General features: G+C 41.8%; 1 pseudogene across 1 annotated transcript; it reads left to right on the top strand.

Moving 5' to 3' along the window:
* The first annotated feature begins 68 nt into the window (after nucleotides 1–68).
* LOC308299959 (methionine-R-sulfoxide reductase B1-A-like) lies at nucleotides 69–23,771 on the top strand (annotated as a pseudogene). Its single transcript has 5 exons — nucleotides 69–123; nucleotides 355–431; nucleotides 1,060–1,152; nucleotides 2,351–2,483; nucleotides 23,752–23,771. The product of its transcript is annotated as a methionine-R-sulfoxide reductase B1-A-like (transcript).
* Nucleotides 23,772–23,811: the final 40 nt, after the last annotated feature.

Raw genomic sequence — 23,811 nt, 5'->3', positions numbered from 1 at the left:
CTGATCAAACACAAACAAACACTGACAAGAGAGACTGATCAGCGTTCACGTCACGACAGCTGCACAAAATGTCTTTTTGTCGATTTTTCGGTGGCGAGATCTACAAGGATCATTTTAAACCAGGCGAGTACTCAGATGGTTTGATGATGTAACAGCCATGTACGGGGATAGGATTAATTTATTTCGCTTATCTAATATTTAATTAGGTCAGCTAATAGCTATATGTTTGTGCTTTTAACTGAAAAGAACCTGGAAAAATAACATTTAACGCGATTGATGCCAGTGAAGGGGGAAAGCCTTGCCCACGCTGTTTCTGTGAGTTTTAATCAGGTATTAACGTCGCTGTATGTCCAGGTATCTATGTGTGTTCCCAGTGTGACCACCCGCTGTTCTCCAGTCGGTCCAAGTATGCCCACTCCTCCCCCTGGCTAGCCCCATATAGAACCTCACCCGTCGCTGCGTCCTGTTGTGCTCCGAGATGAGGTCCTAGAAACATGGCCACCGGAATCTTGCGACAGCCTCCACATCACAGTTGGAAAACACACAAAACGAAATTTTGTCCAAAAAGTAACGGCAGTTCCGAGCTCCCAGGTTGTGAAAACCTAACAGCGGTACATAAAACTTGAACCGCGGCATGAAACAACCCCTTAAAATCGCTAGTTTTGTCAGCCGGTAATGTTTACAAGCCTGGAAGTTGCAGCCGGAATGGCAGCATTAGCGCCCTCTCTGGTCGAATGTCTGTTCGAATGCAGCGACGGTTGGGGCTACGTTCGACCAGAGAGGGCGCTAATGCTGCCATTCCGGCTGCAACTTCCAGGCTTGTAAACATTACCGGCTGACAAAACTAGCGATTTTAAGGGGTTGTTTCATGCCGCGGTTCAAGTTTTATGTACCGCTGTTAGGTTTTCACAACCTGGGAGCTCGGAACTGCCGTTACTTTTTGGACAAAATTTCGTTTTGTGTGTTTTCCAACTGTGATGTGGAGGCTGTCGCAAGATTCCGGTGGCCATGTTTCTAGGACCTCATCTCGGAGCACAACAGGACGCAGCGACGGGTGAGGTTCTATATGGGGCTACCCCCTGGCCTGCCTTCACCGACACCATCAGAGAGGACAGTGTCACCAAGCTAATGGAGTCACTCACTGCTTACAAGGTGAGACATCAGTCCCCATAATGCACACACAGGGTAGCTAGCTGATTTAAGTTTGGCAAAAATGGATTTACAGTAGGTGATGCTCACATGCTCACACAGTGTGTGAATGATGTGTGCAGTGCCTTGCTCCAGGGGCGTCAATTGGGTATGGCAGGGGTATGCAGCTGCCATACCCATGTTTACCCATTGTGAAAATAGCCGATCTACATGCTCACAAAGCGCGAGGCGTTGTGAGCATGTAGATCTGGTATTTTCACAATAGAACCGTGTTATATAAAATGTAATGCCTCTTTTCCACGAGGACTCCCATCTTTGCCATACCCTAGCCTTTGCTGAACTGGCGCCACTGCCTTGCTCATGGACACTTCTGAAAAGATGACACTAGGTAGGCCTAAGTATCTTCTAGTGTCATATACCTCACTGTTTCCCAAAACATTGGCCGGGACCGATTTTTGGGTCGCACACACATTTTTATGGGTCATTTGTTTCCTACATTTAGTTTTTTAATTATAATTTCAAAAAATATTCAAAAAAAAAAAAAGCTATTTCGTTCATAAATTAAAACTACTGACACATAGGCCTATTTACAAATGAAAGAAAACAACAGCAAACTAAATACAACATTAGAGGCATATGGCAATGGCCAGTGCATATACTTGAATAATTGAACTTACAAGGTACAGTAATTATCATAATACATTGCTCATTGCACTTAACACATGTGATGGGACGTCTGTCACGACTCACACAGTTAACAGTGTACATGTAAATCACTATCCATTAGTACTGATTATTTCAAAAGGTTTCAAAAATAGTGGAAATGGCAGATCTACAAGCTCACAACGCGTTGCATGCGTTGTGAGCTCGTAGATCGGCTATTTCCACTATGTTCTTTTTGGAGTATAAAGTTGTCAAATATGTCTGTCATTTCTTTGTATATTTAGGTTATGTGTCATGTCTGCCATGTGCAACTTCAAAGCCTACAAGCCAAACAGGAATGTAATTGTCAGCGACAAAAACACAACTAAATCGTTAATCGCAATTATTTGAGTGACAATTAATCGTCATGTGAGATGTCATCATGGTGACAGCCCTAAATTCTTCAGCTGTGGGAGGAACCTCCTCTGTTGGGATGTGTGCCTTTGTTGGGATACATGATGTTGTTAATTGAATGTATGATCATGTTTTATATCATCAGGTGCTGTGCGGCAAGTGTGGCAACGGGCTTGGTCATCAGTTTCTAGCTGATGGCCCAGAGGATGGCCTCTCGCGGTTCTGAATATTCAGCCACTCGCTTAAGTTTGTCCCTAATAAAGGTAACCTAATGCAGTGTTTCTCAACCTTTTTTCTGCATGGGCACACTTTTCATGTCCCAAGAATCCATGGGCACACCAACATAATACGGGGGTGTAAATATCGTCACAGTCGGGAAGAAACCTTGTATCTCCAAGTTTCAAATTTGTATGTTTCTTCGCAAAGTAAAGCCCTTCTTCATCATACAAGGCTGTCGCACAACAGTAGTGAAAACAGCAGATCTAGAAGCACACAACGCCTCGCGGTGCGAGGCGTTGTGTGCTTGTAGATCGGGTTGTGTGCTTGTAGATCGGCTGTTTTCACTAGTTTAAATCATTTTTAAAACAATAAATACAATACTGGCTTTCAAGCAGTTTCAAGGGGCACACTTGACCCTTCTCAGGGGCACACCAAAGGTCCCCAGGCACAGTGGTTGAGAAACACTGACCTAATGTATCTACCATTCAGAATGACCATAGTAATATGTTAATGTGGTGTACTGTAACTATCCCTTGCGCTACTTAGGTTGAGCCACAGCATATACATCTTGTATAAATGTTGAAGGAAAAGAGTGTTTGGTGAGATTGAACGTAATGTAATTGGGGTTAGCAAATGGTCAGCCAAATGGTGTGTATGGACAGTGGTGTCAGTTCAGCAAAAGGTGAGGTATGGCAACATGACTGGTGTCTTGGCAAGCGCGTGCAAGACACAAGTCATGTTGCCATACCTTAGCAACAGGCACGATACATTTATTTTAAGAAGTACATTTTATTTTTTGTCCCCCCGTTTCTATGGTTTCTTGATATGGCAGCTGACCTGCGGAACCTGGGAATATACCATTTTGTCAAGGTGGGGAGAATACAAGTGTGGAGAATATAATTATAATACCTTGTTAAAGTGACCATTTTGTAAAATGTTGCATTTGTAGTTATTTTACTGTAATTTAACAACATAATAACCAGCACAGATAGACAAGGAGACGTTCATGGATTTATATTTAAAAGTAACTTTTATTTTCCCCCCCTGGACCCAGGGTATGGCAGCTGCATACCCCTGCCATACCCAATTGACGCCCCTGGTTAACTACACAACTCAAACCTCTACCAAAGTGCTCTTGGCCTTAAAGCAACGACCCAGTTGCACCTTATGACATGTTTGGGGGTCATGTCTTGTTATTGTGTTAAACAATATATTTTACTTTGTTATATATATATATTTTTGTATCCCTCAAATTTGACTTTGAAGAAGCTTAAAGGCTTTTTTCTTTTCTTTTTTCTGTTTTACAAGGATTTTGTTTCCACCGGAGTGGTTGAGTTCCTTTGTATACAGCAAAGATTTGCCTCTATTTTTTTTTGTGAGGTGTAATTTATGTTACTGAGAAGAGGAAGGGAGGTCTGCACACTGTCAACTTCAATCCACTCTACTGGGAGCTCAGGCACAAAGTTTCAACCCTATAGCGCTGTGATTCTCAACCTGTGGGCCGGGACCCCCAGAGTGGTCCCCAAATGATTTTTTGGGGGTCCCCAGATGATTGGCTTCTCACTCATCGGTAAACAGAACAACATACAGTGTAAGTGTATACAGGGTATCAGCACACTTTTAAGTGACAATTTAAGGACTTTTAAGACTTTTTTTCTTTTTTTTAAGTATCTCTGGTTAAACATTGGCCAAATTTCAAATATTGGAGAGAGAACATGTGAAAATAGCGTTGCGAGGCGTTGAGAGCATGTAAAATCTGCTATTTTCACAATGGAATAGATTGTCAAACTAAATGTAATGCCAACTCCTACAATTCCAAGTGCCTGGTAGGGTGGGGTGGGGTGACTGTAAAAATGCAGCTATTATGTGGACTGTGGAATATCATGAGTGTAATTATGAAGACGTAATGGGAAATGTGGTATTAGACTGTATAAATATGTTAAGTGTTATGGGGACTGCCTGTAAATATGAAGTCATTACGGGACGATGGTATTTTGACTGTAAATATATAGTCATTATGGGGACTATGGTATTTATATAAGACATTGTGTGTATAGTGTTTGACTGCAATCTGCATTCCTTAAAGTTCTGTCTGTTAAGGACAATGTTATAAAGAATACTGTACTTGTCACGTGGCTTAAGGAATGTGGAAAACCAAAATGTGATTGCTCTTGGGTCACTTTCACGTCTACTCCTACTCCTTGATTCAGTATGTAGATACTTTATGTTCCTTTGATCAGACATGCATTCCACACTAACCCCCATACATTTTGGCCATTGTCAGGCTGACTTTCCCTCTTCCATTCTTTTATATGGATTGATAAGGGATGTAAACAAAGTAGAATAGAAACACATAATGAAGCTTAATCTTTTTTATAAAATATTTTCGAAACATTATTTTTATTTTAGCATCTGTTTTTCAAGAAAAAGTTGACTATAGTTCCTTTAAACTCATTCAACCACACATCCCTGCTTGTGACTGATATTGCCCTTTGAATCAAGGGGGAGACCTTGGCTTTTTCAGTTATTTCACGCAAGATGTCTTAACAATATCAACATAATGAAATAGCTCATCAATAACAATAAGTCTTTCCATTTAGCAGGAATGCATGTTTGATCAAATAAATATCAAAGATGTAAATATTGAATCAAGACACTTCTGACTGTCTGGGGTGCATACTAACGCTTAAGTAGATGTGAAAATCACCCCAGAAAAGTTATAAAGGGAAGTTCCCCTTTAAGCTAATTCTTTTAGCTTTTTTGAGATTACCTTAGATGATTGGTTACTAGACGATCATAAAGACGAAGCAGACATCATAAGAAACAAATGAATGCCAGTTCCAATATGATGATCGATTCCAATTGTTTTCTACTGAATGCAGTTATGTTCTTTCAGTTCCTGTTTTATTCCATTGATTCCACTTCTATTCCATTGTCAAAGTCAGATTACAGTTTTATGCTTTATCCACACAGGACCAAAGCAACTGAGGGGTTTCAAAAGTTCAATGTGAACTTCTGTAATTTCTCTCTAAAATAAAAAATATATATTAAAAGAAATGTAATAATAATGACATGCTATGGGACCAAGAGCACAGTATCACTGAGAAATGCTTTATGAAACTATAAAACAGTACGTTTTTGCTAGTAAAAAATGGAAACCTTTCAAGCTCCTCAATGAAATCAAGAGTAAAAGTCATATCGTTGTTTTGGGTTGAGATTGGCACATTTCCTGGGGCAATGTGCCCAGATCATGCATGTCACACGTGTCTTCTTCTTTTTTAGTTTTTTACTTAAAAATGCCTGCAATGTAGTGCATTTGAAACTACAATGCAGTGCACATCATGGGTGATCCTGTGAATTGTTTTATTTTTATTTTTGTTTATTTTATTTTTATTTCGTTGCTGAGTGATGTCAGCAGACAAAGTGACATGAGTGACATGAAAAAACCTGAGTGAAATGTGCCAATGTCAACCAGAAACATCGGTAAACAACTGTATAAGACTGTATTGTCAAAACTGCAGACTTAAAGAAACTTAACGGTGAATAAATAATACTGCAATCAGCCCCTCTACATGAAGGCTAGATGTGTGTCGCTTGTTGAAAATTATAGATTTTCACATCGGAAACAAAAACGGAAGCTTGAAAATCGTTTATTTTCGGCAAGCAAAAGTATAAATTAAACCGCACGCACGCGCGCACGCACGCACGCACGCACGCACGCACGCACGCACGCGCACACACACACACACACACACACACACGCATGCCCACCAAGTCTGGTGAGGACAAACTGTTTGACACTGTTGGTGTTAAGCCATTAAAGGCCGGGAACGCGTCTTCGTCCCTCTAGACTTTAACCACTTTAAATTTGCGCAAGTCTTTTTTGTCTATTTTGCCCTGATTCTATAAATGTCTTCTAAATCCTTCTAAATCAGTGGTTCTCAAACTTGTTCATGTCAATGGTCCCTCAAAATTACATGCATTTGGCCGGGGACCCCCATCTCAAAATATGTTGTTCCAGGGACCCCTCCTGTGAGCTTGTATATCTGCTATTTTTCAATAGCTAAAGTATCAAATAATCCCAGGTCTTCCGTATAGTTAACCTCATGAACCAGCATCCGGCTTTGCTGGGCCTGTCTAATAGTCCAACATTCAGCGTAAGTGGATGTGATCCACTAGCTCAGTGTTTCTCAATCTTTTTTAGCTTGAGTACCCCCTTTCCCTGATTTTTGAATCCAAGTACCCCCTTTACCCAACAACATTTTCCATACAAAACTGCAATTAAAACCATAACTAGTGGTATATGATGCTATGATAACCCCCCCATTTCAAGAGTATAACATCCCAAAAAATGGGGAGTGAGAGTTTCAAACAGTGCCTCCTGAAGAGACATATTTTCAACACTGTGGCCATGACATTTCAGTCCAGCTTTTATGTCAATAACTTACATTCAAACAACATTCAAACACATCCCAGTTGCCTGATACCATGTATTTGGGGTTAATAACTGTCAGGCTCACAATAAGTTTCTCCAAGGGTCGTACATGTTTTTTTCTCCTTCTAATTCAATTGTTCTTAGTTACTTAACTATGTAAAATATTATCGTGATTTATACTTCTATTTATCTTTTTTTGGGGGCATTTTCTGAGTACCCCCTGCAGTACCTCCACGTACCCCTAGGGGTACACGTACCCCCATTTGAGAAACACTGCGACTAGCTCACAGTAGGCCTATGTCAGGCTGCCACGTGAGATTATAGATCTGCTATTTGTGTCGAAGAGATATGGTGTAGATCAGCGGTTCTCAAAGTATGGGTCGCGACCCAAAGTGGGGTCGCGGGAAGGTGCTGCGAATTGGCAACCAGAAGAGAAGAAATATTTTTTTTTTCATCAAGAAACGGTAAAAGAAGGGGGAAAAAAGGAAGGCCGTTGCAACCAACGTGAAGAGGACGCTGAATGATGCTATGCGTTTCAAAATATACAAAGGAAGTATCAGATAATATAAATTAGGGAGACAATAAAACATAAGGCATGTGCGCACACACACGCGTGTGTGACGTGACCGACCGACTGACAGACAGCCGGTGGAGGTTTTGGTAGTAACATGCGACCTGACGGTCGCAATCATATCATATTATGTTATTACAATGTTGCTTGGAACAGCAATTCAATCTATAGCCTACACACACACACACACACACACACACACACACACACACACACACACACACACATATAGTTAATAAATAAAACAAAATAAATATGTATAAATGTATGTATTCATTCCATTTACCAAAAGACCTGGGCCACTAGATGGGGATGCCAGTATTTCAGCTGTTGGTACTGCATACATACATACACACACATAGAGACATGGGGAAATGACTACACACTAAGTCAAATGTGGGAAGCGGTTTGCACCGCTCCAAATATATTTAAAAACAAGAAGGTTAGGAAAACCAAAATCTGTATTCAATTTTAATTTTGATGAGGTTGATAATTAAATGTAATGTTGGTATGGCACACAGACACAGAAGAATATAAAAAAAAAACATGGCACTTGCCAAAAAGGTTGCCGACCCCTGGTGTAGAGCAGTGGTTCTCAAACATTTACATTTCAAGCTCTCCTCTTTACCCTGACAGTAAATGGAACCAATTTGGTTCCATTTGTCAGAGTCACATACTTGTATGGGTCAATTTAGACCCTGAGGGCTCTATTTTGATTGTCTTGAGTACCAGCTCTAATGCCTTAACTTCAAGGCCTGTCCACACTGTCTCCTACCACCAAACCTTCCGTCTGGTTCAACTCCAACATGACGTCACTCTTCGTCAATCTTCTGGAAAGCATTACCCCGAATTAGAGTTCGGAAAGCTGCTCGTCGGAAAGTAAGAACTCTCTGATGAAAAGTTTGGTGGTCGCAGACAGTATGGACAGGCCTTTAAGTTAAGGCATAAGAGCTGGTACTTAAGACAATCAAAATACAGCCCCCATAAAGGAACCAATAGACAGTCCCTGAAATCCACTTTGAGAACCACTGGTGTAGAGTCCATTATTATTAGGGCTGGGCAATATATCGATATATCAATATTGTGATATGAGACTCGATATCATCTTGCATAGTCAAGTCTTTTTCTGGTTTTAATCACTTGAGCCTTATTTTGTAGTTCTACTTAAAGGTATATTCAGTGATTGTATTTCATTCTAATAAAAATATAATTGGTACATTTTCCATTCATTCTCCTCACTAGAATGTGTGCTGACCTTATAAGGACTTCCACCATGGCCCGTGTTACGAGCATTGCTAGATTCGGTTTTCAGAGGTGGCCAGCCAGTCCTCGACCAATCAGGGTAGCGTACGGCCGTAGTTATGTTAGGATGTTTAGTTATGACGGAAAAAATAAAAGTTTTGAGAACCACTGTCGCTCTGAATTAAGAACGTCTGCTAAATGCCTAGATTGTAAACTACTGAACTCATAATGCCACAGTCTCGTAGTAAATCAGTATCATACATATCCTGAAGCTGGAGACGTAGGCCTACCGATATAAAGTGATTGGGTCTAATGATCAAAACGAGAACATTATAATGGTGTAAAAAATCTATAAAAAACTTAACATTTCCACGCTGTAAGGCCAGTAGGGACAAGATGGCCCCCGGCCACTTTCATTATCACTGAATAATACACCCCTAAAACAGTGTGAAATGTTATCAAAACGTGTTGTAGTGTGATGCGTTGTGAGCCCTCAAGATCATCTATTTTCTCTATTTTTGAAAGGATTTTGAAACATTTACAAAGGAAATTGATGTCACAGCCTGCAATTTTCATCAAATATTGATGTTGAATAACAGTCGGCTAGGATGATAATGCCCAGCCCTAATGTGAATCCTGACGAACTCACAGTCCTTCTGTATGTGACGGCTAATCTGTTATTACATCCGACTGATGTGAGTTGACCCAAACGCACATCAAGGAGGAGGCAGTAGACGGTTAACCCTCTAAGGCCCACGGTTGTAATATTACAACGTTTGTATTTTATCCAAAAAAAGGTTTAAATCATTTTATTTTAGCTCCCCCTACCACCTAAACACCACCATTGGATTCTATTGTTTAGTATTACAATGCCATTGGCCACAATATTTGCATATAAATACCCCCCACAGGGGCTGACATTCACACCCGCCACACCCGCTGAAATTCCAGAGTTTTGACGAACAACATCTCACTTTTTCATGGAAGCTATACCTCACAAAAACATAAGTAAAATGCCTGTACTATTTTTTTTGGTGATCATTAGAATGTCTAGAACATGTACATATGTTATTATTGTGAAAAATATCCCCCATATGTAAATTAGAGCATGATTTATGATTTTTGATTTATGGCTATAAAATCTTACAAAAACATTTTTTTGAAAAAAACATTACATTTTCCTCTTAATAGGACTCCTACAACACCATCTGATTTTTTTCAATTTTTTATTTCAAGTATTTCTTAATGCGGGCCTTAGAGGGTTAAAGCCCACCCGGGCACGTTTATTTACACTGGAACACAGTGTAAAAAGCACGAGGGGGGCAAGAAGGTAATTGACTCCGCCACTGCTCCAACCCAGCACGGGACCCGGAAAACTGGGGAGGAGAGGAGAAGGCAGAGTCAGTAATAATCCAAAAAGAATAGTAGTGCACAGCAAAACTACGAGAAGCAAACTGGCTATCTCTACTATATTGGGAACAGCTGAGCCGAACGGCGTGACACTTTACACTGGCGCAGTGGGCCAAGGAAGAACCTCCACCCCCCTATTTCTCAAATCTGCCTCCTGATGGCCCTATAATAGGCCGCTTCACATTTAGAGGCCTATAGCTCTTGAACCGTAGGTTGTACAATAAATTCATTAATTGGACCATGATGCAACTCCCCATATAGCCCATTTGTGCTACACTACTAACGATTTCATCCAAAACTCATGCAAATCGGTCCAGATCAGTCCAGCGGTGCTGGAGATAAGATGTTCACAAATGAACGGGCACATGGCTGATTTTGTTGACTAAAACTATGACGAGAAATGCGTTGACTGACTACCTTTTTTCACTGATGACAACTTGGATAAAGGTGCTATATAAATGCACCATTTACCAACTACCGTTTACGACAGCATCAAGGCCCGACAAAGTCGACTGAAATCTTATGATATATGGTCGACTAAACCTCGACTAAAATATGACTAACTAAATGATGTTTAATTCAAAGGACTATGACTAAAACTAAATAGAAATTTGCTGTCAAAATCAATACTAACACAGACGGACAGGAGTGAACAGTCTTTGGCCATCCAGTCATGTCCTGAATATGCCCACGGAGGGCAAGCCTCCGTGGGCGTTGTTAGGCAAAGATTAGTGTTAAATGTGTGACGTCAGACCAGACGTCAGGTAAGCTAGTATATAAGATACTGCAGGGTAAGAGAGAGACATAGTATAAGACAATTTGAAGTTGTTAGCATTTATATGATTAGACTTTTAGGATTACTTTTTAGGATTATTAATTACTGAACAAACAGCCATGGCTAATTCACCGTCTACCAACAGTGAAGATCGGCAAGTTAGGGCATTCACGAATAGTGATTTTTGGTATTCGAATTATTCGACCTCAAAGTATTCGAATATTCGACAGGACTGGCCAAACTGTCAAATATTAAGTAAGCAAGAGGCGAACATTGTGAAAATAGCTATTTTCACAATATTTATCTGTGGAACCGAGTCACATTAAATGTAATACCTACAATTCCAAGTGCTTGTCAGCGTGGGGGTCCCCTGTTCAAATATGTTTATTTTGGGGGTCACGGCCTAAAAAGGTTTGAGAACCCCTGGTATAGAGCATTAACAAATTCATCCATCAGGGGCATTGACAACTCATTTTTATGACTTCCTATCTCGCCAAACTTTATAAACTACATATTTTTTAAAGAGAAAACAATAAAAAAATTAAAACTAGAAAATATTGTTCCTTCGAAACAATTGTGGGCTCGCTTCAAGCCAGAAAACAATGTCTATAAAAGTACAAAATGTCAAGATCGCAGGCAGTGCTCTCTTTGACGTTACTGAAATTAGCTGCATGCATGATTTGAGGCATTTTGTTCCAAAAATGTGTTATGCAAAAGTTGACCCGCTGGTGGCGCTATAACAGGCCAATGTGAGAAGGGAGGCATCTGTTCCTTGACCTAGTGGGAATGTGCTTGCAAGATTTCACGCATATCGCAGGCTGTATTCATGAATTAATTAAAAAATAAAGTGTGCGTGCGTGCGTGCTAGGGTGGATCTTAAATGACCTTTTTTAGATTTTCTTGAGTCTCACCCCCCAATTATGTTCCAATGTACAAAAAACTGCTTTGGTTAAAATTTGGTTGAATTTGAAGCATATTTAGAGGTAGCTCAATCAAGTCAAAGATTGTACATTTTATTGGTCAAAATCGAATTGCACTGCAGGCACATTTAAGTTATACATTACACATTATTCTTATACTAATCACAGAAATTATATTTTTTTAAGCTTACAAATCTAAACACAAATCTGATTACATGTTTGTCATATGTCGAACCAGAATTAATGTATTGTAGGAAATAGCAAAGCAAAGAATGACAAATTGCTATTTTTCATTTAACGTGCACAATGACATGTCTTTATTGCTTCAATCATACTCACAACACACAACAAGCACACAGCCTCACTTCCTTGTTTACCCCCAAAACCCCTGAAAGTCACTGCAGTATTTAATAGTAATTCAGTAGTTACTAGGGGTGTGTATCCATCCCCTACAAGGCGATTCGATACGTATCCGATACATGGGCTAACGATTCGATTCGGAAACGATACGGCTTACATACAGAACGATTCGATACGATTCGATACGGTGCAATTTCGATACGATTTCGATACGATTTCGATTTTGTGGATTTTATGCGATTCGATTGGATTCGATACGATTCGATACGATTCGATGCGATACGGTGTGATCTGATACATACGTTTAATGAAACATTAATTTTCCATTCAATTAAGAAGCTATAATCTATAAAGTAGCATTGCTGACCTTCAAATAATGGATATCTCATAAAAGACCATGGAATAACAGAAAATTGTAAAGAAAGATGGATGACAAATCATAAAATAAACACAGACATGTAGATACAAAAAATAATTAATGTAAACTACAAAGCCTACTGACATGGTTTGAAAATCTGTCTCACACACCCATTTCTAAGAACTTCACTTTAGCAGTTACAGTTGGTCAGGTGGAGAAATATAAAACAAACACACAAAAGGCCTGGCCCTTCAGGCTTCAGTACAGTGCAATAATTGTACTTTGCAAAACTGCTATAATAACACTGAAAAACTAAAATACATCCTCACCAATGCCACAGATCAGATCAATCCTCAGCAATGCCACAGATCAGATCACCAAATAAAACTAGTAAAAGAGCCTGCTGTTATTCAGTCAATACGATCATTTCAAAGAGATCCACTTTACAACAGTAACAACAGCAGTATAAAGTAGGCTATAAGTGCAACATTTGAAGTCTGGCACACATCATGTCTACTTGTTATCTTATGGCTCTACTGCAGTAGTTCTAAAAAAATCAATGTCAAGGACCTCCAGTTTGACATGGATCAGGCTGTCTTAAGTTTACCCAAGGGTTCATTAGGGTCCATTTGGTTCCATTTGTACACTCCCCTGAGTTACACATACCCAAGGGTTCATTAGGGTCCATTTGGTTCCATTTGTACACTCCCCTGAGTTACACATACCCAAGGGTTCATTAGGGTCCATTTGGTTCCATTTGTACACTCCCCTGAGTTACACATACCCAAGGGTCCATTTGGTTCCTATCATTTCGCCGAGGACCCCCTAGAACTCCCTCAAGGACCCTTGGGGGTCCCCGGACCCCACTTTGAAAACCAATACTCTATAGTAGCCCTTTGCCATAAAAGCTGATGCTGTGATTATTACCTTTGCTGTCGACAAGCGCGGGGACTTCTGATGGTTCTAGTAGAACCGGGTTCTACTGGGAAAAGTGTTATAATCCAATCCATTACTGTCGCATTCTTATAAAATCCAAACTTGCGTTTCTCCACTGGAATAATGAATCCATAGTGATGGAACTCAACTAACACGTTGTTGGTTTGTTTACAAGTCGCTGTGTGTCGCACATGCGAGCGTCATACACGCTGCATCGGAAGTAGCAGATCTATAAGTTTACAACCCATCCACATGCAACACCCTGTGGGCTTGTAGATCTGCGGCTTTCCGCAGGACAGTGACTGCAGTACGTAGAAACACAGCTCTATTTGGAGGACAGAGCAGCAGGCAGCTTTTTCTTTTTTTTTCCGTTGCACTCACTGCAGCACTGACTGTGCTAGCAGAGCGCTCACTTTTGAAGTAATGATTTGTAACAGTAAACGATGAGTAAGTAAGTTCAGAATTTCACAGCAGGTTAATTATTTAATGCTAAAATCCGATTAATCCGATTAATTACTTTAGGACCGATACATCGACCGATACGGCCGCGATTTGGACCGATCCGGGTAAACGCGCATCGATGCGGCCGTATCGCTAGTGTTGAAACCGATAATCGATTCATATCGATTTTTTCCGACACCCTTAGTAGTTACTGATCAATTAAAGTTTGTTTACGGCTATCGGGATACTTGTGCCGATGGTTCTGCACAATTTGCAGCAAGTATTGGAGTTGGGACTCATCTTTAGTAATGAGACCACAATATTCTTGTATTAGGGCAACCCCACGCTCTGCATGATCATTGACAACATTCATCGCCTTCACTACAGCCAGAGCTTCTTGGTAGTCCACCCTGGGCTCCCACTCATCGGGATCAACGTCAAGGAAGTCATCTGGGAGATCCATCATTTTGAAAAGCACCTTGGATTTGGGAGACACAAAATCTTCAATGTTCTTCCTTGCAATTGTTCCAAGGTCAACAGTAATTCTCTTCATATGCCCCTGTTCACCATAAGTGATTGGAAAACCTTTGAGAAGCAGCTTTAGACACCTCAGCATTTATTGCTGAACCGGATACCTCGAGCAGCGATGTATCTGGTTCAGAGCTCCAGTAGCTACCCATCATGCCCGTTGGATGGCAAAGGTTATTTATTGTTTGAAGATCTGGATGTTTCATGGCCAATTCAAACTGACCCTCAGGGAAGAAAAAGCATGCATGGATTTGTGCATGTTTACAGTTTGCATTTATGTGAAGGCATGGATGATGGCACCTGTTGCTGTCAGCGCTCCACTAAATGACTTGGCAGCTGTTAAAATCGTTGCTGGAATATTCATCAATAAATGCTGAGGTGTCTAAAGCTGCTTCTCAAAAGTTTTCCAATCACTTATGGTATTTGGCTCCAGAGATCGTCAGACTTGCAATGTTTGACAGTCAATTGAGCACGCAAACAAAGAGGCTGATGGTGAGAGCCATGAAAGATGGAAATGAAGATGATGAACAGGGGCATATGAAGAGAATTACTGTTGACCTTGGAACAATTGCAAGGAAGAACATTGATGATTTTGTGTTTCCCAAATCCAAGGTGCTTTTCAAAATGATGGATCTCCCAGATGACTTCCTTGACGTTGATCCCGATGAGTGGGAGCCCAGGGTGGACTACCAAGAAGCTCTGGCTGTAGTGAAGGCGATGAATGTTGTCAATGGTCATGCAGAGTGTGGGGTTGCCCTAATACAAGAATATTGTGGTCTCATTACTAAAGATGAGTCCCAACTCCAATACTTGCTGCAAATTGTGCAGAACCATCGGCACAAGTATCCCGATAGCCGTAAACAAACTTTAATTGATCAGTAACTACTGAATTACTATTAAATACTGAAGTGACTTTCAGGGGTTTTGGGGGTAAACAAGGAAGTGGGACTGTGTGCTTGTTGTGTGTTGTGAGTGTGATTGAAGAGTGTGCAATAAAGACATGTCATTGTGCACGTTAAATGAAAAATAGCAAATTGTCATTCTTTGCTTTGCTATTTCCTACAATACATTAATTCTGGATTGACATATGACAAACATGTAATCAGATTTGTGTTTAGATTTGTAAGCTTAAAAAAATATAATTTCTGTGCTTAGTATAAGAATAATGTGTAATGTATAACTTATATGTGCCTGCAGTGCAATTCGATTTTGACCAATAAAATGTACAATCTTTGACTTGATTGAGCTACCTCTAAATATGCTTCAAATTCAACCAAATTTTAACCAAATCAGTTTTTTGTACATTGGAACATAATTGGGGGGTGAGACTCAAGAAAATCTAAAAAAGGTCATTTAAGATCCACCCTAGTGCGTGCGTGCGTGCGTGCGTGCGTGCGTGCGTGAATGAATGAATAAATAATAAAGTGTGCGTGCGTGCACGTGCGTTCGTTCGCTCGTTCGTTTGCACTTTATTTATTTATTCATTCATTCATTGAATGAATGCGTTCGTGGAACGAATGCTCACTACGGTCGACTGTATTTTTAAGCCCTGGGAAACCTACCTTAACACCCTCATTAGCATGATGTATGCGAGCATAATCTATGCAAACCACGCCCACACGCATTTCCAAACCATGCCCCGCCCCCAATTTGCATATGTCGACTAAGCTCCTCCCCTTCATTTACATACGGTCGTCTGCATTTTTTACGCGCTGGGGAACCTACCTTAACACCCTCATTAGCATAATGTATGCGAGCATAATGTATGCGAACCACACCCAAACGCATTTCCAATCCATGCCCCGCCCCCAATTTGCATACTTCGACTAAGCTCCTCCCCTTCATTTACATACGGTCGTCTGAATTTTTTACGCGCTGGGAAACCTACCTTAACACCCTCATTAGCATAATGTATGCGAGCATAATTTATGCGAACCACACCCACACACATTTCCAAACCATGCACCGCCCCCAATTTTCATACGTCGACTAAGCTCCTCCCCTTCATTTACATACGGTCGTCTGCATTTTTTACGCGCTGGAAAACCCACCTTAACGCCCTCATTAGCATAATGTATGCGAGCATAATGTATGCAAACCACGCCCACACGCATTTCCAAACCATGCCCCGCCCCCAATTTGCATACGTCGACTAAGCTCCTCCCCTTCATTTACATACGGTCGTCTGCATTTTTTACGCGCTGGGAAACGCCACTTAACAGCCTCATTAGCATAATTTATGCGAACCACACCCACACACATTTCCAAACCATGCACCGCCCCCAATTTTCATACGTCGACTAAGCTCCTCCCCTTCATTTACATACGGTCGTCTGCATTTTTTACGCGCTGGAAAACCCACCTTAACGCCCTCATTAGCATAATGTATGCGAGCATAATGTATGCAAACCACGCCCACACGCATTTCCAAACCATGCCCCGCCCCCAATTTGCATACTTCGACTAAGCTCCTCCCCTTCATTTACATACGGTCGTCTGAATTTTTTACGCGCTGGGAAACCTACCTTAACACCCTCATTAGCATAATGTATGCGAGCATAATTTATGCGAACCACACCCACACACATTTACAAACCATGCACCGCCCCCAATTTTCATACGTCGACTAAGCTCCTCCCCTTCATTTACATACGGTCGTCTGCATTTTTTACGCGCTGGAAAACCCACCTTAACGCCCTCATTAGCATAATGTATGCGAGCATAATGTATGCAAACCACGCCCACACGCATTTCCAAATCATGCCCCGCCCCCAATTTGCATACGTCGACTAAGCTCCTCCCCTTCATTTACATACGGTCGTCTGCATTTTTTACGCGCTGGGAAACGCCACTTAACAGCCTCATTAGCATAATTTATGCGAACCACACCCACACACATTTCCAAACCATGCCCCGCCCCCAATTTGCATATGTCGTCTAAGCTCCTCCCCTTCATTTACATACGGTCATCTGCATTTTTTACGCGCTGGGAAAGGCCACTTAACAGCCTCATTAGCATAATTTATGCGAACCACACCCACACGCATTTCCAAATCATGCACCGCCCCCAATTTGCATACGTCGACTAAGCTCCTCCCCTTCATTTACATACAGTCGTCTGCTTTTTTTACGCGCTGCGAAACCTGCCTTAACGCCCTCATTAGCATAATGTATGCGAGCATAATGTATGCGCACCACGCCCACACGCATTTCCAAACCATGCCCCGCCCCCAATTTGCATATGTCGTCTAAGCTCCTCCCCTTCATTTACATACGGTCATCTGCATTTTTTACGCGCTGGGAAAGGCCACTTAACGCCCTCATTAGCATAATGTATGCGAGCATAATGTATGCGCACCACGCCCACACGCATTTCCAAACCCTGCCCCGCCCCCAATTTGCATATGTCGTCTAAGCTCCTCCCCTTCATTTACATACGGCCGTCTGCATATTTTACGCGCTGGGAAAGGCCACTTAACGCCCTCATTAGCATAATTTATGCGAGCATAATGTATGCGCACCACGCCCACACGCATTTCCAAACCATGCCCCGCCCCCAATTTGCATATGTCGTCTAAGCTCCTCCCCTTCATTTACATACGGTCATCTGCATTTTTTACGCGCTGGGAAAGGCCACTTAACAGCCTCATTAGCATAATTTATGCGAACCACACCCACACGCATTTCCAAATCATGCACCGCCCCCAATTTGCATACGTCGACTAAGCTCCTCCCCTTCATTTACATACGGTCGTCTGCTTTTTTTACGCGCTGCGAAACCTGCCTTAACGCCCTCATTAGCATAATGTATGCGAGCATAATGTATGCGCACCACGCCCACACGCATTTCCAAACCATGCCCCGCCCCCAATTTGCATATGTCGTCTAAGCTCCTCCCCTTCATTTACATACGGCCGTCTGCATATTTTACGCGCTGGGAAAGGCCACTTAACAGCCTCATTAGCATAATTTATGCGAACCACACCCACACGCATTTCCAAATCATGCACCGCCCCCAATTTGCATACGTCGACTAAGCTCCTCCCCTTCATTTACATACGGTCGTCTGCTTTTTTTACGCGCTGCGAAACCTGCCTTAACGCCCTCATTAGCATAATGTATGCGAGCATAATGTATGCGCACCACGCCCACACGCATTTCCAAACCCTGCCCCGCCCCCAATTTGCATATGTCGTCTAAGCTCCTCCCCTTCATTTACATACGGCCGTCTGCATATTTTACGCGCTGGGAAAGGCCACTTAACGCCCTCATTAGCATAATTTATGCGAGCATAATGTATGCGCACCACGCCCACACGCATTTCCAAATCATGCACCGCCCCCAATTTGCATACGTCGACTAAGCTCCTCCCCTTCATTTACATACGGTCGTCTGCTTTTTTTACGCGCTGCGAAACCTGCCTTAACGCCCTCATTAGCATAATGTATGCAAGCATAATGTATGCGCACCACGCCCACACGCATTTCCAAACCATGCCCCGCCCCCAATTTGCATATGTCGTCTAAGCTCCTCCCCTTCATTTACATACGGCCGTCTGCATATTTTACGCGCTGGGAAAGGCCACTTAACAGCCTCATTAGCATAATTTATGCGAACCACACCCACACGCATTTCCAAATCATGCACCCCCCCCAATTTGCATACGTCGACTAAGCTCCTCCCCTTCATTTACATACGGTCGTCTGCTTTTTTTACGCGCTGCGAAACCTGCCTTAACGCCCTCATTAGCATAATGTATGCGAGCATAATGTATGCGCACCACGCCCACACGCATTTCCAAACCCTGCCCCGCCCCCAATTTGCATATGTCGTCTAAGCTCCTCCCCTTCATTTACATACGGCCGTCTGCATATTTTACGCGCTGGGAAAGGCCACTTAACGCCCTCATTAGCATAATTTATGCGAGCATAATGTATGCGCACCACGCCCACACGCATTTCCAAACCATGCCCCGCCCCCAATTTGCATATTTCTTCTAAGCTCCTCCCCTTCATTTACATACGGTCGTCTGCATTTTTTACGCGCTAGGAAACCTACCTTAACGCCCTCATTAGCATAATTTATGCGAACCACACCCACACGCATTTCCAAACCATGCCCCGCCCCCAATTTGCATATGTCGACTAAGCTCCTCCCCTTCATTTACATACGGTCGTCTGCATTTTTTACGCGCTAGGAAACCTACCTTAACGCCCTCATTAGCATAATTTATGCGCACCACGCCCACACGCATTTCCAAACCATGCCCCGCCCCCAATTTGCACGAGTCGACTAAGCTCCTCCCCTTCATTTACATACGGTCGTCTGCATTTTTTACGTGCTGGGAAACCTACCTTAACGCCCTCATTAGCATAATGTATGCGAGCATAATGTTTGCGAACCACGCCCACACGCATTTCCAGACCATGCCCCGCCCCCAATTTGCATGAGTCGACTAAGCTCCTCCCCTCCTGTTGTGTAATTAGCAACAAATGCATGTTGTGCAGGCTCATTTACATAATTGATGCAGACCACGCCCCCAACCTCATTTACATAATTAATGCAGACCGCGCCCCCAATTTGAATAATTAGGCTAATTAGCCCCGCCCCCTGCATTCGCGTGTAATTAGCAACAAGACGCGCGCGTCGAATGCATGTTGTGCAGTCTGATTTACATAATTAATGCAGACCACGCCCCAACCTCATTTACATGCCACGCCCCCAATTTGAATAATTAGGCTAATTAGCTCCGCCCCCTTTATTCGCGTGCAATAAGCAACAAGACGCGCGCGTCAAATGCATGTTGTGCAGGCTCATTTACGTAATTGATGCAGACCACGCCCCAACCTCATTTACATAATTAATGCAGACCGCGCCCCCAATTTGAATAATTAGGCTAATTAGCCCCACCCCCTGCATTCGCGTGTAATTAGCAACAAATGCATGTTGTGCAGGCTCATTTACATAATTGATGCAGACCACGCCCCCAACCTCATTTACATGCCACGCCCCCAATTTGAATAATTAGGCTAATTAGCTCCGCCCCCTGCATTCGCGTGCAATAAGCAACAAGACGCGCGCGTGGAATGCATGTTGTGCAGTCTCATTTACATAATTAATGCAGACCACGCCCCCAACCTCATTTGCATAATTACGGCAGACCATGCCCCAACCTCATTTGCATAATTACTGCAGACCACGCCCCCAACACATTTGCATAATTAGGCTAATTAGCAACAAGACGCGCACGTCAAATGTATGTTGTGCAGTCTCATTTACATAATTAATGCAGACCACGCCCCCAACCTCATTTGCATAATTAATGCAGCCTCATTTACATAATAATCATTTGCATAATTAATGTAGCCTCATTTACATAACAATATGTAAATGAGATTATTTATTTATTTATTTATTTATTTATTTATTTATTTATTTATTGAAGGAAGAAAGAAAGAAAGAAAGAAAGAAAGAAAGAAAGAAAGAAAGAAAGAAAGAAAGAAAGAAAGAAAGAAAGATGTACGCTATTTATATATTTATTTATATATTTATTTATTTATTTATTGAAGGAAGGAAGGAAGAAAGGAAGCAAGGAAGCAAGCACGCTATTTAATGAATTATTTATTTAAGGAAGGAAGGAAGGAAGGAAGGAAGGAAGGAAGGAAGCACGTTATTTATTTATTTATTTATTTATTTAGCCAATAGGCAGACGCCCGGGGGGGGGGCGGAGACCCGATTCCGGATAAGCGGTTGAAGATGGATGGATGGATGGATGGATGGAAGGAAACATAGTCGGGGAGGGAAATAAATAAATAAATAAATAAATAGTCAGTCTCGATAGGGGCCTTATATAATAATAATTAATGAAATAAATAAAGCTCCTTTTAGTTGAGCTTGTACCAGTGAACTGTACTGTACTGTACTGTCTTCAATCAATCACTCGATAAAGGGATCAATACTGCATTAGATAAATAACCCACATTTACCCAAAACAGCTGATCCACAAGCCCACATGCAGCCTTGTAGATCGGCTGTTTTTATTGTTTTATTTTTTAAATTGTTTCCCCCTGACTTAGTCTTTTCTAGGATCACCTTTTAGTTGACCTTGTACCAGTGAACTGTACTGTCAATGACACTGTACCTATGACAGTCCTATATCAATAATGTGTTCATTCATGAATGACTTCCCTGTGGAAATAAGCCAAAAACATTACTGGGATCTCCTTTTAGTTCATGTTTATTACGTATCTATCTATCTTCCTATCAATTGGTCACATGCATTCACATTGCACTGAACGCACGCAAGCACGCACGCACGCCCGCACGCCCGCTCAGCAGCTGGCTTTTTTTCTTTTTTCTTTTTTTTCACAGAGCTCCAGACTCAGACACCGAGGTCTCGGAGGGCACCCAAGCCGGACTGCGTGCTCTGGCAGCGGCCGCGGCCCCCCCCCCAACCCCCTGGAGCCAGCTAGAGTCTGGTGAAATAAAACCAATCAGTAGGTCCCCATCAACAGATGTCGCTCTACCCAAGGAATTCTCCCCCAGTCACTCACCTGACACACCAGGAAGTGCAGTGCACCAGTCTGTGTTGGAGAAGCAGCATGCATGTTGCACTGCTGCTGCAGGTAGGAATCAGTATCTGTGTTCAGTAACAGGGTTAAACTGCCCCACGTTGTCACAGTAATCATTGCTATAGAGTGCTTGTTCAGTAACAGTGTTAAACGGCTCTCTATTGTGACAGGAATCAATCGTTCCCATAGCGTGTTTGTTCAGTAACAGTGTTACAGTGTGATATGAAAGAATCCACACGAGGGCAGTGTTTCCATTCTCAACTCACTGAGATGAAAAGCGGGCTGAACCCAATGCGACACAACAAGTCCTATTATTTAGAAGTCACATCAATGTCAGCATTTTGTTTTTTCCTCCCTTTTTTTACATTAGGGGAATGCTGCTTGTGCTGTATATTCATTTAGTTTCATTTAGCAAGTTTCAATCAAATAGCTCTCTCTATATTGTGACAGTAATCATTGCTATAGAGTGTTCAGTAACAGTGTTAAATAGCTCTATATTGTGACAGTAATCATTGCTATAGTGTTTGTTTGGCTCCTGTGTTGAACGATTAAAAATCCGGGGTTTTAAGCAGGGACCCCTTAGCAGAGAGAGATGAAGCAGGGACCCCCACAACCTGTTCATAGATTCCATATAGTTTCATTGTCATCAGTGTCTTTTGGATTCATGTCAATTTGTGTTTTCACATATTTAACCACTTGAGCCGTCAATACTTGATAAACTTGACTTTTCACTAGTCTGTACTTAGTCTGCTCTTTTTCCCCTCTACACCAAACCTCTGTGCTGAAAATAGCCCATCTACAAGCTTGTAGATGGGCTATTTTTGGCTAAAGTTCTCAGAATATGGACACTAGGGAAAAAGTGATTAATATAAAAAAGGAAAGAAAAAAACTCTCTATCACTCAAAGATTTGGAGGACCCCCTGTTGTAACTCTGAGGACCCCCTAGGGGGGAATTCAAAAATAACGGAACAGTGACAGTAATCGTTGCTATAGAGTGTTGGCTCAGTAACAGTGTCACATAGCTCTATATTGTGACAGTAATCGTTGCTATAGAGTGTTTGTTCAGTAACAGTGTTAAATAGCTCTATATTGTGACAGTAATCATTGCTATAGAGTGTTGGCTCAGTAACAGTGTCAAACAGCTCTATATTGTGACTGTTGTGTCGTTTAGGTCACTTGCTCTAATATTTAAATAATTGTCACCTGTTAAAATAATTTCATGGGTCTAAAATAATTCATGGGTCAGTTCATGTATAAAAGAAATGGGGACAGTTTAAAATATTTATACTGTATATTTACTATTTCTATATATTATCAACTGTATATAACACTACAGTTGATAATGCGAATATCCTATGATCTTTGATTGAAATATCAACACATTCACGTTCATTGTCTTTGGTTATTGATTTTGTTAATACCTCTGAAACTACAAATTAAACATGGGCCAAATTGTCAAATATTAGAGGCAGACATTGTGAAAATTACCGATCTACATGCTCACAACGCCTCGCAACGCTGTGTTATACAAAATTCCTCAACTCTTAGTGCTCGTCAGGGTGCCGGGGTCCCCAATTAAAATATGATTATTTCGGGGGTCACAGCCTGAAACGTTTGAGAACCACTGGCATAGTGTGTAGTGTGTACAACTGTACATACAATCTCATGGTGGAGGCGGGGCTATGTTGATGACGGAAATCTTAGCAGTGGGCGGGGAAAGGATTATGCTGCTGCTGCTCTGTGCTCTCACGTGTGTGGATTCTCCTCCTCGTCCTCGCAGACCATTTGATAGACATGTGAACCTGATCAAACACAAACAAACACTGACAAGAGAGACTGA

The sequence above is a fragment of the Nannobrachium achirus genome, assembly GCF_963921795.1.
Source record: "Nannobrachium achirus genome assembly, chromosome: 15".
NCBI classification, from domain to species: Eukaryota; Metazoa; Chordata; class Actinopteri; order Myctophiformes; family Myctophidae; genus Nannobrachium; species Nannobrachium achirus.
This window is presented reverse-complemented; position numbering and strand designations above follow the sequence as displayed.